General features: G+C 39.2%; 1 protein-coding gene across 9 annotated transcripts in view; it reads left to right on the forward strand.

The window, feature by feature from the left end:
- thrb (thyroid hormone receptor beta) overlaps positions 1-14,058 on the forward strand; it is a 120,679-nt gene that overhangs the window by 45,656 nt on the left and 60,965 nt on the right. For 2 of the 9 annotated variants that reach the window (XM_055225561.1, XM_055225563.1), the window contains exon 1: positions 8,003-8,121. The exons of the other annotated variants lie outside the window; for them this stretch is intronic. The gene's annotated coding sequence lies outside the window, so the exon portion shown is untranslated. Of the gene's footprint in view, positions 1-8,002; positions 8,122-14,058 lie in introns of those variants that run through there. 9 annotated transcript variants of the gene reach the window in all.

The following is a 14,058-nucleotide window of genomic DNA, read 5'->3' on the forward strand; positions in this document are numbered from 1 at the left end:
ATTACTACTTCCAGTTTATTTGTTTGTCATTACAACATTGTCACAGTCCAACACATGTAATTATTAATGTTGATAATTAGTGATGACAATAGAATACAGTACTTTCTTTTATATTACCTCATGGTGTTATTGTTATGTAATCCCTCAGTTGCCCAGGTATGTTCCATAGTGATCCATGGGTGTATACTGGTATATGTGATCTTGAACAGCTCAAGATCATTCTAAGGCAATTTAGGAAAGGTTCATTTCTGTCCTGCGTATGTTTTTAGTATCAATATCTGCTCAGTAGTATCGATTAGTATCAGATATTCAATATTTTTGACAACGCTAGTATATATTCTGAATTGACAATACATAGAATAAATGCCTTTGTCAGTGCTAAATGTCAGCTCTGAATGTCAATTATAAAACTGCCTTCAGGTTGCTCTCCAAAGCTAAGCAGAACCTCTGACTGGGGAAACCCTGTGATTGGCATTTCTGTATTTTTGAAAACTTATGTCTTTTACTGAATTGACACCAAGATATTTGAGGCTTTAATAGATAATAATAAAATGACATCTCTGATCTAATTTAGGTGTTGGTGCCAACTCCGTACTGCATTTTTGTTTTTTTTCTCTCTCAAATCTTTATGCAAATTCCGAACGCATTTCAAGTATGGTCGATATTATGTCATATGTTTTGAAATCACTCCCTTATTCAGTCCATTATATTGCTAGCTGTCATCCATGCAGTTTTAGTAATTTAGCAATCTCCCCCAGGGCTCTATTCAAACCCTCGTTGTGGTTAGCAGTACGATTCTGCTCAATGCTCAGCCCACAAACCTACGTCATCCATGCTCCCACACTGTAAATAATGGTCATTATTTGTTTTACATTGATCATCATAACATAAAAAAATATGTAATGAAAAATTATACAGAACTTGAGATGGGCGTGAACATAGAGCTTTCATGCTGAGAGTAAACCAAAAGCTGCAGAAGCCAAAGGAAACGACTGGGAAGTGATAAACTATGTGAAGTATTTCCCGTTGCGGAGTTCCCAGAGGCGGCACTTGCAATCCCACCAAATATGCACACGTTTCACGGATGTCAGGTTGTTGTCATTCCTCTCAAATGGAACGCCGGGCACACAGATTCGCAGAGGAAGCTTTCTGATAACACGTTTTTCACTCCCTGAATCCACAGCGGTCATACTATTTTGGTTTTCTGGGTTTAATTTACAGGTGGAGTGGGTAGTGGCACCTTCTTGTCCCTCGCCTAATATGCAGTTTCTCAGTGAATTGCTAAAAAAAAAGTGATGGAAATATTTTGTTCCAGACTCAGCATTGTAAAGTTTTTCCCAGTGAAAGCAGCAGGCTGACTGTGCACTGTTGTCCTGGTTACTATAGGAACATGGGTAGTATTTTCAAACTGCATTCAATAGGGCTCTGGCAAAATATCAACATCACAACATAGTAGTGATTTATGTTGGGCGTTACTTGTGACAGTATTTCTATGGAATTTTTTTGATAATTGGTAATTTAGTAATAAACAAAATTGGGTACAGCCCCTTTAACTTTTTTTTTTTTTATTTGGCAAAATCATTTCTTTTCTTTTTTTCTTTTTTCTTTTTTTTTTTTTACCTTTCTACAATCAAAAACATGCCTGAAGAGGTTTTAGTGTATTTTAGTGATCTCTCCAGGGCTCTATTCAAACCCTTCTTACGGTCAGCTGTAAGATTCTGTGCAATGTGTGCAATGCTCCACCCACAAGCCTACGTCATCCATGCTCCCACACAAGTCCCCAGAAATATGTAAAACATGATACAACACTGTACAATATGACAAACCTGATGTGCAGTAGTTTCATTGGATGCACGTTGATTGTGTTGTGACAGTGGCCTGAAAGGGGAGTGACTTAACACGGAGAGCAAAGGGAGCAGAGATTTAGTGTCAAAAATGAAAGTGAAACTTATAAAACATGTTAGTACATTGTTTTCAGTGAATATAGCATTTTCAAAACAACAGAAGGTAACATCTGCTAACGTTTGTCAGCTATACAGTCACAATTGGATTCGACCAATCAGTGTCAAAGAATGAGATACATTTAAGTGTCTTTTCTGGGCAAATGAATGAATGAACAATGAAAATGAATTGTGCTAAAAATCACATTTGTGATTTAGGATCTAAAAAAAGCCACCCACCCTTATCTTCTTTGTTCACCTAAATCAATTAGGCACTGTCAATGCACTGTTACTGTTCATTCATACAGCAAAGACTTAAAAGCATTTCTTTCCGCTATATCCATAATGGTGCCAGAATCGCATGATTTAATACTCTCCTTCTGGCAGCAATTTCTGGTTTTAGTCATGGTTTAGTTAATGACTTCACTTCCCATGTCTGTCAATCTATAAAAATGTGTTATTTATGACTGCCACAGTGCTATGTACCTGTATTCTGTCCTGTGTATGTTAAAGTGCACTATGCAACTTTTCATCTGAAGGGATCTGCCGTCTACTTGTTTTCATTGAGATGTTATTGTTATGCCCGGAATGTTCCACAGTATGGCATTAAACTTATGTATCTAGCATTTACTCAATAACGGGAGTTTTTATTGCTCAAAAATCCTTGAAAAACATGTATTCACAAAGTACTGTGCGGGCCCACCTTTCCACAGATCTGACTTGTAACTTGACCTAGTAGTATCATCTGCTTGTCTTCATGGGCAAATATAAGTTTAATGCCATGATGTGAAATATTAAAGGCAACTCTCCGTCTTTAAGGAGAGTTGGATTGGGCATTTTGATGCCATTCATAGAGAACTCAGAGGTCTGAGCCCACTTTGCACAAACCTATGCCCCGTCCAATGCCCCGTCCTATGCCCCGTCCTATGCCCCGTCCAATGCCCCGTCCAATGCCCCGTCCAATGCCCCGTCCAATGCCCCGTCCTATGCCCCGTCCAATGCCCCGTCCAATGCCCCGTCCAATGCCCCGTCCTATGCCCCATCCAATTCCCCGTCCAATGCCCCGTCCTATGCCCCGTCCTATGCCCCGTCCAATGCCCCGTCCAATGCCCCGTCCAATGCCCCGTCCAATGCCCCGTCCTATGCCCCGTCCAATGCCCCGTCCAATGCCCCGTCCTATGCCCCATCCAATTCCCCGTCCAATGCCCCGTCCAATGCCCCGTCCAATGCTCTGTCAGAGGATTTTACTCTGAAACCTCCCATTCCCCCTTTACTGTCATACTTTGGCGGGGGCTCTTTATTCCACTGTAGAGTCCAGATTGGAGCTCAGGCGGCCGGACGTGTCTGGCAGTCTGGAGCTATATTTAGACCAGAGCTGCAGATAGGGTTTACAGGAGGAGCGCTCACTTTACACCACCGCTGGGCTTAGGGGCCGCGTGTTGTTTCCTTTTCCTCTCAAAGCCGCGGTATTAACTGTTACAAAGCCTGACACAGATAAGGTGGAGCTATAGCCAACATGGATCTCGTTGTTGGAAGTTACACGGATGAGTTTAATCGTGAGTTTAATCGTTTAACATTACAAAAATATAACGTTTAATCATAAAAGCCATACAGCTAAATAAATAAATAGCTACATAAATAAATTTAATAATACAAAATATAAAATCAAATAATAAAACAAATGAAATGTATATTTATTTATTTATTTTTATTTTTTGTGTAACTTTACATGCCTGAGATCCAGAATACTCGCTTATCTAATACTACTATTGTCTAATACTCACTCAAGATGTGAATCTGGTCATCAGGGCATCTCTCGGTTTTCAGATGGCGTAATTGACAAGTGGATCAGCCAATCAAGGGCACACATGGTCCGTCCATATCAAAACAACTAATGAGTGCTTACGAGGGAGAAAAGAAAAGGAAAAAAATATCAAACATCATGGATTTCTGCAGAATCAATGAGCAAAGCACTAAACTCTGTTCATCTGAGGTGAGAGAAATGCGCCTTTATTCACAATGATAGATGACCAATGAGCTCCTTCGTTTCACATGGACTGAAAAAAGCAACATGTCTGATTGCACGAACATGTTTGGTTCTTGCTCGAGACGTGAATTGACTGAAATGAATTCTGAGATAAAACAAACAAAAACAAAATATGAACACGCAAACAAAAAAATCTTACAGGTGTCCAGTAAAAAATAAAAACTAATAACTAAACACAATTTATTGCCCAAAGTCTGCAGCTATACTGACCTACCAGTCATAAAAACATCAGATATATTTAAACAGCTAAAATGTTTATGTCTACATTTTGTATTTCAATTCAATTCCCCAGTTCACACTCTGTCTCAAAATAAAATCTGCTAGATCATAATAAGGCTTGAACACAGTTTGAGTTTGAGCATATCCTCTGAGCTTTCCTTTTCCTTTGGCCTGAGGGCGGCTGTAGGAGGTGAGCAGATGTAGTCTCCAGATGTTTATCCAACAGTGACCTCAGCATTGGGGCTCTCCCTAATTTCTTCAGGACATTGAATGCTCTCTCCCCGCTCTCTCTCATCGCTCTCTCTCATCGCTCTCTCTCATCGCTCTCTCTCATCGCTCTCTCTCTCATCGCTCTCTCTCATCGCTCTCTCATTGCTCTGTCATCAATCTGTTCTCTTTCCATTCTTTCCTTGCTTTCTTCTCACTCTGTTCTGATTGTCTCGCTGCATTCTCTCTCCACTTTCTCCTCAGTCTCTCCTCAATCTCTCTTCACTCTCTTTTCTCTCTTCTCATTCTCTCCTCACTCTGTACTCTCCTCACTTTCTCCTCAGTCTCTCCCCATACTCTCCTCACTCTCTCCACTTTCTCTTCACTCTCTCCTCATGCTCTCCACTTTCTCTTCTCTCCCTCCCTGCTCTCTCCTCACTCTCTCCACTTTCTCCTCACTCTCTCCACTTTCTCCTCTTTCTCCTCACTCTCTCCACTTTCTCTTCACTCTCTCCTCATGCTCTCCACTTTCTCTTCCCTCCCTCCCTGCTCTCTCCTCACTCTCTCCACTTTCTCCTCTTTCTCCTCACTCTCTCCACCTTTTCCTCTTTCTCCTCACTCTCTTCACCTTTTCCTCTTTCTCCTCACTCTCTCCACTTTCTCCTCACTCTCTCCTCTTTCTCGACACTCTCTCCTCACTCTCTCTCCACTCCTTTGTCACTTTCCCTCCTCATCATCCAGATCACTAGTGAGTTTGTAAAAAAGCAGTGTGTCTCCTCATGTGACCATTATCATTTTAGAGCAGAAATAGCCCATGACGTCCTTTCAAAGCCACATTTGCCACATGCAACATTCATAGTTATGAGGCAGGGTTGTTAAAATGTTTTACTACTGATATTGATACTACTAAAACTTGTGTAGAAACCAGATATCAATTTAAGCGTATATCGACACTGGGATAAAAATCACATGGGACCTTTCTTGAATGGTCTTGATCTACTGGTTCAGTCTGTTCCTGCCAGAGACTTGGGCTAATCCAAGGCAGCATTTTGGCTTGTGCAGAAGCCAAAGGGGAAATGCCCAAACAAACCAAAACAAATGCCTTTTTCTGATCACTTTTTGCAAGAGCCATCCCCTGACGATTAGATACGCACTTTTAATCCTTCAGCTTGGCTCTCTTTATGATATTGGCATAGGGTTTTAGCTGTTCAAACGGCTTCCTAGTTGCCCCATTTGTGGAATGGGCAGAATGCAAATAGTGTCTGTCCTGAGTAAATGAAATGCAGCTACTTACGTCAGTTCTAACAGATATACAAATTGAAGTCTTCAAAGCAAATGGCCAGACGGTCTCACAAAGAGATGCACAGCAAGTACCACTTTTGTTTTCTAACTGCTCACAGGCTCCTAAACATCTACATTGTACATTTACTGTCAGCAAAACATTGCTCCATGTTAGAGACGACTGTGTTGAATGAATGTGCTTGAATTGGAAAAACCACCAAGCGCCATCTTCAGTCTTTAGTATTTAGTCATTTATTTCATTTTTTCCATGATTTGATTAAGCATTCCTGACCCCGCAAAAGCACGAGAACACCGCGCACCGAGAATACCCACAATGTGTAGTGGAAGTAATTTCATTTTAAAGAGTCATAAAAGTAGAGTACAAGCACATGCGGATGTAAGCGACCTCATTCAAACATTCTTTGGAGAAAGGAATCCACTTTGTTGGCCAAGCCTCAAGGAGGTTATTAGTTTTATGGGGGGATTGTTAAATTATTTCAAAAAAGGTGCGTACAGAAACTGGTAGTCTCGAAGATTAGGAGGACAAGATGAAATGGTTAACTGACAGTTGTGATATATACAGTTCATAATATAACTGTAAAAAACTAAAAACAATTATAATGTTGAAGAGGTCATTTTGGTTCAATCTTTACTCAAAAAAGTAAATAAAGTAAATAAAATAACAGATTTTATAGAGATGGTCACATACTTAATGAATTGTGATTTATTAGACAGTGTGAGTAAAACTGAGTAAAAGATTTAATACAATTCTAAAGCTTCTTACCAAAATACTAGTGACACTCAAGTTTGATATTGTAACATTGCTTCTCATGATTAAAGAAATTCAATCTCTTTTATATTTTTGTTTCCTTGGATTGGGCAATTTCATTTCTTTCCAGAAAAACAAGCCCGGCAAGCTCCCAGACGCTACCTGCTGGGAACAAAAAGAATTTGGAATGATTGGGGCATGTCTTGTTGTGGTCCATTGTCTTTTTGGGTAATCCGTATTATGCAACAGCGTCTAAAGGGGGCCTGCGTGTGCGCTGCTTTGATCCTGGTCCACAGCTGTACACAGGCTAATCTCAATGCAGTCCTGGTCCATGCAATACGATGTAATACATGTTTGATGTGAGGGGAGCACACGGGGAGACCGGGCAAGAGGCAAAAGTGGAAGTTTGGCTCAGAAAGTAATAGCAGTACTTGAATTATATTTGAAAATTCATGGAAATGTATTACCCAAAACACTGATGACATTAGATAAACAGTAGTGATGTGATGTTCATAAACAAGTCGGCTCTTTTGAATGATTCCTTAACTTGAACGGATAGATCCGGATCTAGATAGATAGAGCTTTTTCTTTCTAATTTGTATGCATTTTTATACTAATTATTACACTGAATGCTGAACCAACACAAGAATCAGCACAGAAGCAGAGCAGGCGACACGAGTGAGAGGTTTGTGCACAAAAAACATATTTGGCATCATATTAACAGTTCAGATTAGATTGTTTAGATTATGCATAATTTGGAAGGGTAAACACGCTCCCACTCTCAGTTTGAACCGTTTTAAACAAATCTGGTCATTCCTGTGTGTGATTAGTTTCTTATTAAAATTGGGTTTTCTCATATGAATAAATAGTGAAAGAGTCAGTCTTTTGAATGGCTCTTTGAAATTAACAGATCCAAAAGATTCACATACCATAACAGAGCTATTAGTCCCAAATGATTGTCATCACATTTGACAGGTTAAAAGGCCTGTACCCGATTTTAACTTATTCTTGTCAAAGTAAATTCTCATTATATCATGCATAAAACATCCTAAAAAAGACCGTAAAATAGCATTCTTGTGGGTAATAACTAATACAGAAGCTACTGACAGGGTCACCTTTTTTTTTCATCCAGGTGCATTGTTACAAAGAATCATGGGAAACTGCCCGACACTATCCCAGACACTTAATTGTCTGTCATGGTGCATTTTCAGGAGTGACAAAAAAGCAAATAGTAGGGCGAAGTGGGAAAGCTATAAGGAAACGACCGCAGGACACTGTCACTGTGGCAGAAAGGACTAAGTGGGTGAGTAAAACATATAATATTATATCATTTTACTTCCTGGTTGCACATGAGCAGCAGATGTGACACAAATGGAGGCAATAGAACGAAACACAGGCAATATGGAACAATAGAGTATAAAACCCAAAACAAGTCTATCAAGGAGACAAGATCAGAGTTTCAGGTTATAGCTCCTCCCTCGACTGTTGCTCCTTTCCCACAGGGAAGTATTAATTCTAGCTTCTCAGACTAGTATCTTCAGATACTGAACAACTGAAGGATGGCAGTTGACATCTCTCACTTTATGACTTTTGAAACAGTTTCTACCATGAACCACTCCTTGAAGAAACGAGACATTACACCAACCTGCAAGCATACTGTAAGTGCGGGCTAAAGCTCTTCTAATTTACACAAAACATAATATTTGGCAGATCAAATCTATCTTAATTTGTTAAATGAGTGTTTCAGCAGTTAGAAGAATGTGTTCCTTGCATATATTTCACATCATTCTGGTTCACCTGGTTCATGACTCTTTTGTTGCTAATATCCTTTTGTCTGTCCAGACAATGCCTTTTATTTGAGGACAAAAGATAAAACAGACATGTTCATTTAAAGTTTATAGTTACAATCTTCATATAATATAATAAAGACTAAATGTGTGACGATGTCACAGATGAAGTTTGCTTAAATATTACACTCATCACTAATGTACTGTCCACCCACAGTGTGACAGAGGAGTGATTAAGGACGTACTCACACTTTCCTATTGTTCTGATTTTAGCCTGGATTGAGTCTTGATGCAGATTTCATCAGTTTTTGTCCAAGTCCTGGTTTAGTATTGACCAAGCCCAGGTTCACTTTCAGTTTGTCATGTGATTATGTAAGTGTGACGAATGACTTCATGATGAGTAAGCACTTATTTGCCATATTTGTAGCTTCCCACTTCTGAGTCTCAGTGTGACATACTTTTCAGGGTTCATTCACTTGCAATGAGTACTATCAGTATTCACACATAAATGTAATGTCAGAATAACATATTCAAGGCTGCCGGGCTGTTTTGATGCTCCTCAATACACATGTATATCCTCATTAAAATATCATCACACCATCTCTGTATTTAACTCCAGTTGAGCCTCTCGGGGTTTACACTGATGTCAAACAGCGGCCAAGTCTACGCCTATAATCTTCTATCGTAAATGTTTATAAGCTGTACATGTTTCTCATGTAGGCTGCTCATGGAGAGTGAAAACATCTGATTTTGATGTTTGAAGTTGTCAGAGAATTTTCTGAACTGAGCTGTCTTCAAGGGTTCTTTTTGAAAGCCACATTTAGGACAAGGTCTGAGTGAGACGAGATGGTTACGCCACAAGTTAAGTCTTAAATATTGTGTATGTCCCATAAAGGCTGAAGTCGACTGAAGAAATTCTTGGTCAACTAAAAAGGGGGTGTGGCAAAATCTGTCAAAACGATTATGTATCAGACCCAAACTGCACTCACAAGACTAGACCTGCGAGGGGATTCCTTAAAAACAACTGAATTATGCAGAAATGGTACTAGAAAATAACATATTTATTGATTAACTTGAGTGAGTTTTATCTGAGTTGCGCTGCATTTTACATATAAATACTAAAATATACCAAATCTTCAGCCAACTCACTCACTCTCTAACTTCTCCTTTCTGCTGCTGTCCAGGTTAGTTGACTACGACGCTATTGATTTGATATTGATTAATCGGCCAAACTAAAACTAAAGGACCACAGCACTACGGATCCGATGATGTAGAGTAAAGGAAATGACTTGGAATGTTCAACTACTGTTTTGCGGGAAACATAAGACATGATATTTTCTTCTTTGCAGAGAACATCAACTGTCCTATCCACAGTCCTAATTAATGCATAAATATCCAGGAGTAGAGCGAGAGCTGTAGAGACCATCTCATAAATACTTTAGACCCTCCATTGTCCAAAGCTTTGTGTATTTGTGGGATTTTGTTGTTGGCTAGCCTCTCATCCAGTTGTTGGAAAATGGTTGAACACTGTAAAAATCGACCTTCTGTCTCCATCTACTCCAGCTGCAGAAAATCACAGTGCATTTTATAGATCCAGAATCAAGAATCTTGCACCTGTTCTTTGATCTTTTGTTTTACAACTTGTTCTGCCTTTGTAAAATACATTTAGACATGTTGACGTTTCAGCTTTTTAAATGGGGGAAAAAATAGTAATTGTTGGAAGCAGTGCAGAGTGAAGCCTTTTGAAATTAGCAGCATGGGTCTTGTCAACATGAACCCAAAAGACACAATAACAAACTTTGAAGTGAGATTTATTGCACTATATAGTTTAAAATATTGCATATCACTATTTTAAAGGATTAACTAACTATTGAAAATCATGATAATCTAAGTAAACATTCACTTTTTTATTTGAAACAGGGCATTTAGACAAACATTAATGTAAATATGATGGATTATAGCAAAAGGTTAATCTCTATCCTTTGTCCCACGGGCTCTCAAAAAGGCCAAACAATAGAACAAATACCTTTTAATATATAGATGACACATTCCACTCATTGCACACTCCACATTACTGTTAGAAATGGTTAGAAAATCCAACATTGAAACAGACATAGGTCAATAACAGACAGAATAAGCAACATTCATAGAAAACAAGCAAATAGAGAACTGCTCCAGAACATCCCCTGTCCTTCCTTTTTGGCAGGCTCATAAGCTCATTCAAAGAGGAACGTTATAAGCCTGGTCTTAAATGTGGAGGCCTCTTTAAGAGAGGCGGAAAGCTGATTCCATAACACAGGAGCTTGATGGCTGAACGCTTTCCCTCCTGCTGTGCTTTTGGACACTCTAGGAACCTCCAGTAGTCCAGGATTTTGAGAGTGGAGTGCTTTGTTGATGATGATATGGTGCTATAGCATCTTGCAAATCAGATGGGGCCATCCTCTTTATGGCTTTATATGTCAGGAGGAGCACTTTAAATTTAATGAAGGGACTTCAGCACCAGGGTGATGTGTTCTCTTCTTTTAGTTCCTGTTAAGATCTTGGTTGCTGCATTTTGAACCAGTTGAAAGCCTTTTAAAGAGCTTGTAGGGCTTTTAGGGTCGGCTAGTAGGGAATTACAGTAATCTAGCCTTGATGTAACAAAAGCATGAATATGTTTTTCATCGTCACTTTTAGGCAACATATTCATGTTGGTGAAAAAGGCTGTTTTACAGGCTTGGTTTATATGTGCTGTGAATGAGAGCTCCTGGTCAAATAAGACTCCAAGGTTCCTTATAGTAGAGCTGGAGCCTGACACTGCCCAGTGTGACTCACTGGTCAGATAGAGAGTCTCACAGGCCTTTGGGGCTAGAACAATGGCCTCTAAGCAGATCATTAAGTTTTATCCAGGTTTTTATGTCCTTCACCCAGGCACTAAACTTGTCTACTCCATCAGTCTGATCTGGTTTCATTGAAGTACAGCTGTGTGTCATCAGCATAATGTCATGTTTTCTGATTATACCTAAAGGCAACATATAAAATGTGAACAGGATTGTCCAATCCACATTATTGCACAATCCATATAATTACAAACAATTTGGCCACACAATGCGAACAGTGCACATTTTGCACACACACAAACACACACACACACACACACACACACATGTCATTATCGTTTCAATGTCTTTAGTTGAAACCACATATTTGCATCATTTTCCGAATCTGACAACCCAACTAAACCAAAACTTTGCTCCATGCATTTTTAGGTCACAATCAGAATATTATTTTGATCCTCAAAGGAAATTACATGAGCCCAGAGATTATGTAGCATATGGCAGACTAGACTACTCATTTTAGACTACCCACAGTTAACATGATTATTAGTTAAGAACTGAATGAAAATCTTTAATTTTGGTTAAGTTTATAATTTTATTTCCTGGTTGGACATGGGCAGCAGGTAGTTATGGAAATACCTCTACTGTTACCTAGCAACCATACTGTGAGGGGCCAAAGCTTGTCTAAATTACACTATGATTAGACCAATAAAAATAAATTAAACAACACTTTTGTTTTGTCAAATGAAAGTACAAACTGCAGGAAAAATTTGGATGGAATTTTCAGAAGTCAAGAGATTCTGTTGCAGAACTTGTGGTACTTCCTGTATTTTGGGATTTTTCTTCTCAGCTTTTTTCCATAAACTGCAACTCTATTGATATAAAACTGTGATAAAAATGTATCACAGGTTTGATCTCACCAAATCAAGTAATGATTAGAAAAACATGGGAATCTGTCATATGCACTTCAAGTATAGGGCCTACTTACTTCAAAGTGACAAGCAACTTTACATTCAAATCTTGTGAAATCCTTGCGTTTTACTGTCTGTTCTTTCTAAGTCCTGGCAGGCGTCCTTGCTCAGTGCTGGAACTTGAGCGGTCTCCAGGTTTGGGCCGCAGAGATGTGGAAACCGACCAATCAGAGGAGGAGTTTTGGACAAAATCCTAGCATGCCCATCACTGACCTATTTGCAGATCCTTTGCAAATCCTTCACTATATTACGCAAGCCCTTTTATGGTCAATTCATCTGAAACTCGGAACTATTACGTATTACAACGACAACAACAGCTTTTCCGTGTGCTTCGTATTGTCTCTTTGTAGCATGTTTTAGAATCCTGTAGCTAGCAATTCCCAGTCCGGATGGCAGGATGTTGTCCATGCAGAATTTGGCTGCGTTCCTGGTTGTCTGGCACTTGGGTTTGGTTTTTGCTTTTTCCCAACCCTGCCCGTCTGCTACGAAAACCTACTATTTGCAGGAAAAGTTAGGTGGTATTGCTAAAAATGGCTGCAGAAACCCTATGAAAGGAACTGTACACTACTTTATGACAGGTAGAAATGGTCCTCCCATGCTATATTAAGGTTATGGCTCGATGATGTGGTGTAGCGGTAAGTAAACTGGAAAAACTCTGGTGGAAGTTAAATTTTATAGTTGTGTAAGGACCAAAAATAATATTCTTATCTTACTGAGATGTTTTCTTGTAAAAGACAAATTCCTTTTTCACGTTTTGTTCATTCTAAACCACAATATTGATATGAAACGGCTTAATAATCACGACGAGTCAAATGACTTAAATGGCAGAACTGATCCTCTGTTTCCCTTGACCTCATCTCGTCATAGTTATTGGTGTTTTGGTTATGCAACATTTTAAGTCAGTTTTTTAAGAATTGGAGTCTACAAGCACAGTGGTAGACTTGTTCGTAGAGTCATGTTCCCACCAACCTGGAGGTCTGTCGGTCAATTTTAAGCTGTTGTTGTGTCCTTGGGCAAACAGCGTCACCCATGCCTGTTTCTGAATGGGCGAGTGTGATTGATTACCCGGTAAACGCAAGGTCATTCCTGAAAGGCAGCCAAATCTTTGTGGTTTTCGGTGTCTAAAGAGCTCTTTGTTCAGTATTCTCCACACTGAGCAAACCAAACGCATTTGAATCAGTGATCTCACATTTTGCCCAAGGTGGACCTCGAATTACAAGACACTGCAACTATTTAAAACAAAGCAGAAATTCTTAAGTATGTCAGAATGCAACAAAAACCAGATACTTTTTCATTGTAGTGCGTGTAGTGCTTATAGGGCTGCACAATTCGCAATTGAATCGAAATGTAAATGGACACCATCGCAAAGTAGTACAATTTCATCCAAAAACAACAAAATATCCTGTCTCATTCTGCATTAAATCTGCTGAACCTGTAGTTTACACCTGTACTATCATGTTCCGAAATGTGACTCTTGTTAGTTTTCAGTTTTCTTGACAATTCTTTAGAAAAATGACAGACATTTCACCCAACTGGTTCAGCCATAGTGCATTCTAATAGTAATAGTTTCATGTTGGGTTGGAACTAAAGCCAAGTACATAACGTGCACATTCTGGGCTCTTATGTGAGAGGTTTGTGGTTGTGGTAAAGTTTCAAGGCTTAGAATGACTGGGGCTTAGATCTGCCAAATCCAGGTTGTTTTCTTAGTTTTTTTTTGTTTTTTTTGTGAAAATCTGCTGAATATGCTCTCTTGCTGTGGCGTACCTTATTTCCTTGTATTGTCCAAGGTTGTTATTTTAATGATGTGTTGCCTCCTGGATTACTTTTCAAGCTTTTTATAGGCTTAGACAAAGGTGGTCTTACGTGAGTTTTTAAACCTTTGCTTTGTCATTAGAACAGCTGTATTAACTCCAACCAGAGGGGGTCAGTAAAGAAACAAGAGGTCACTTTGGATCATATGGATTTTTGTATTTGTAATGTATTTGACGCAATATTTGAATTGCTGCAAAACAAAATAACAA

Source organism: Periophthalmus magnuspinnatus, chromosome 11, assembly GCF_009829125.3.
Source record: "Periophthalmus magnuspinnatus isolate fPerMag1 chromosome 11, fPerMag1.2.pri, whole genome shotgun sequence".
Lineage (NCBI taxonomy): Eukaryota > Metazoa > Chordata > Actinopteri > Gobiiformes > Gobiidae > Periophthalmus > Periophthalmus magnuspinnatus.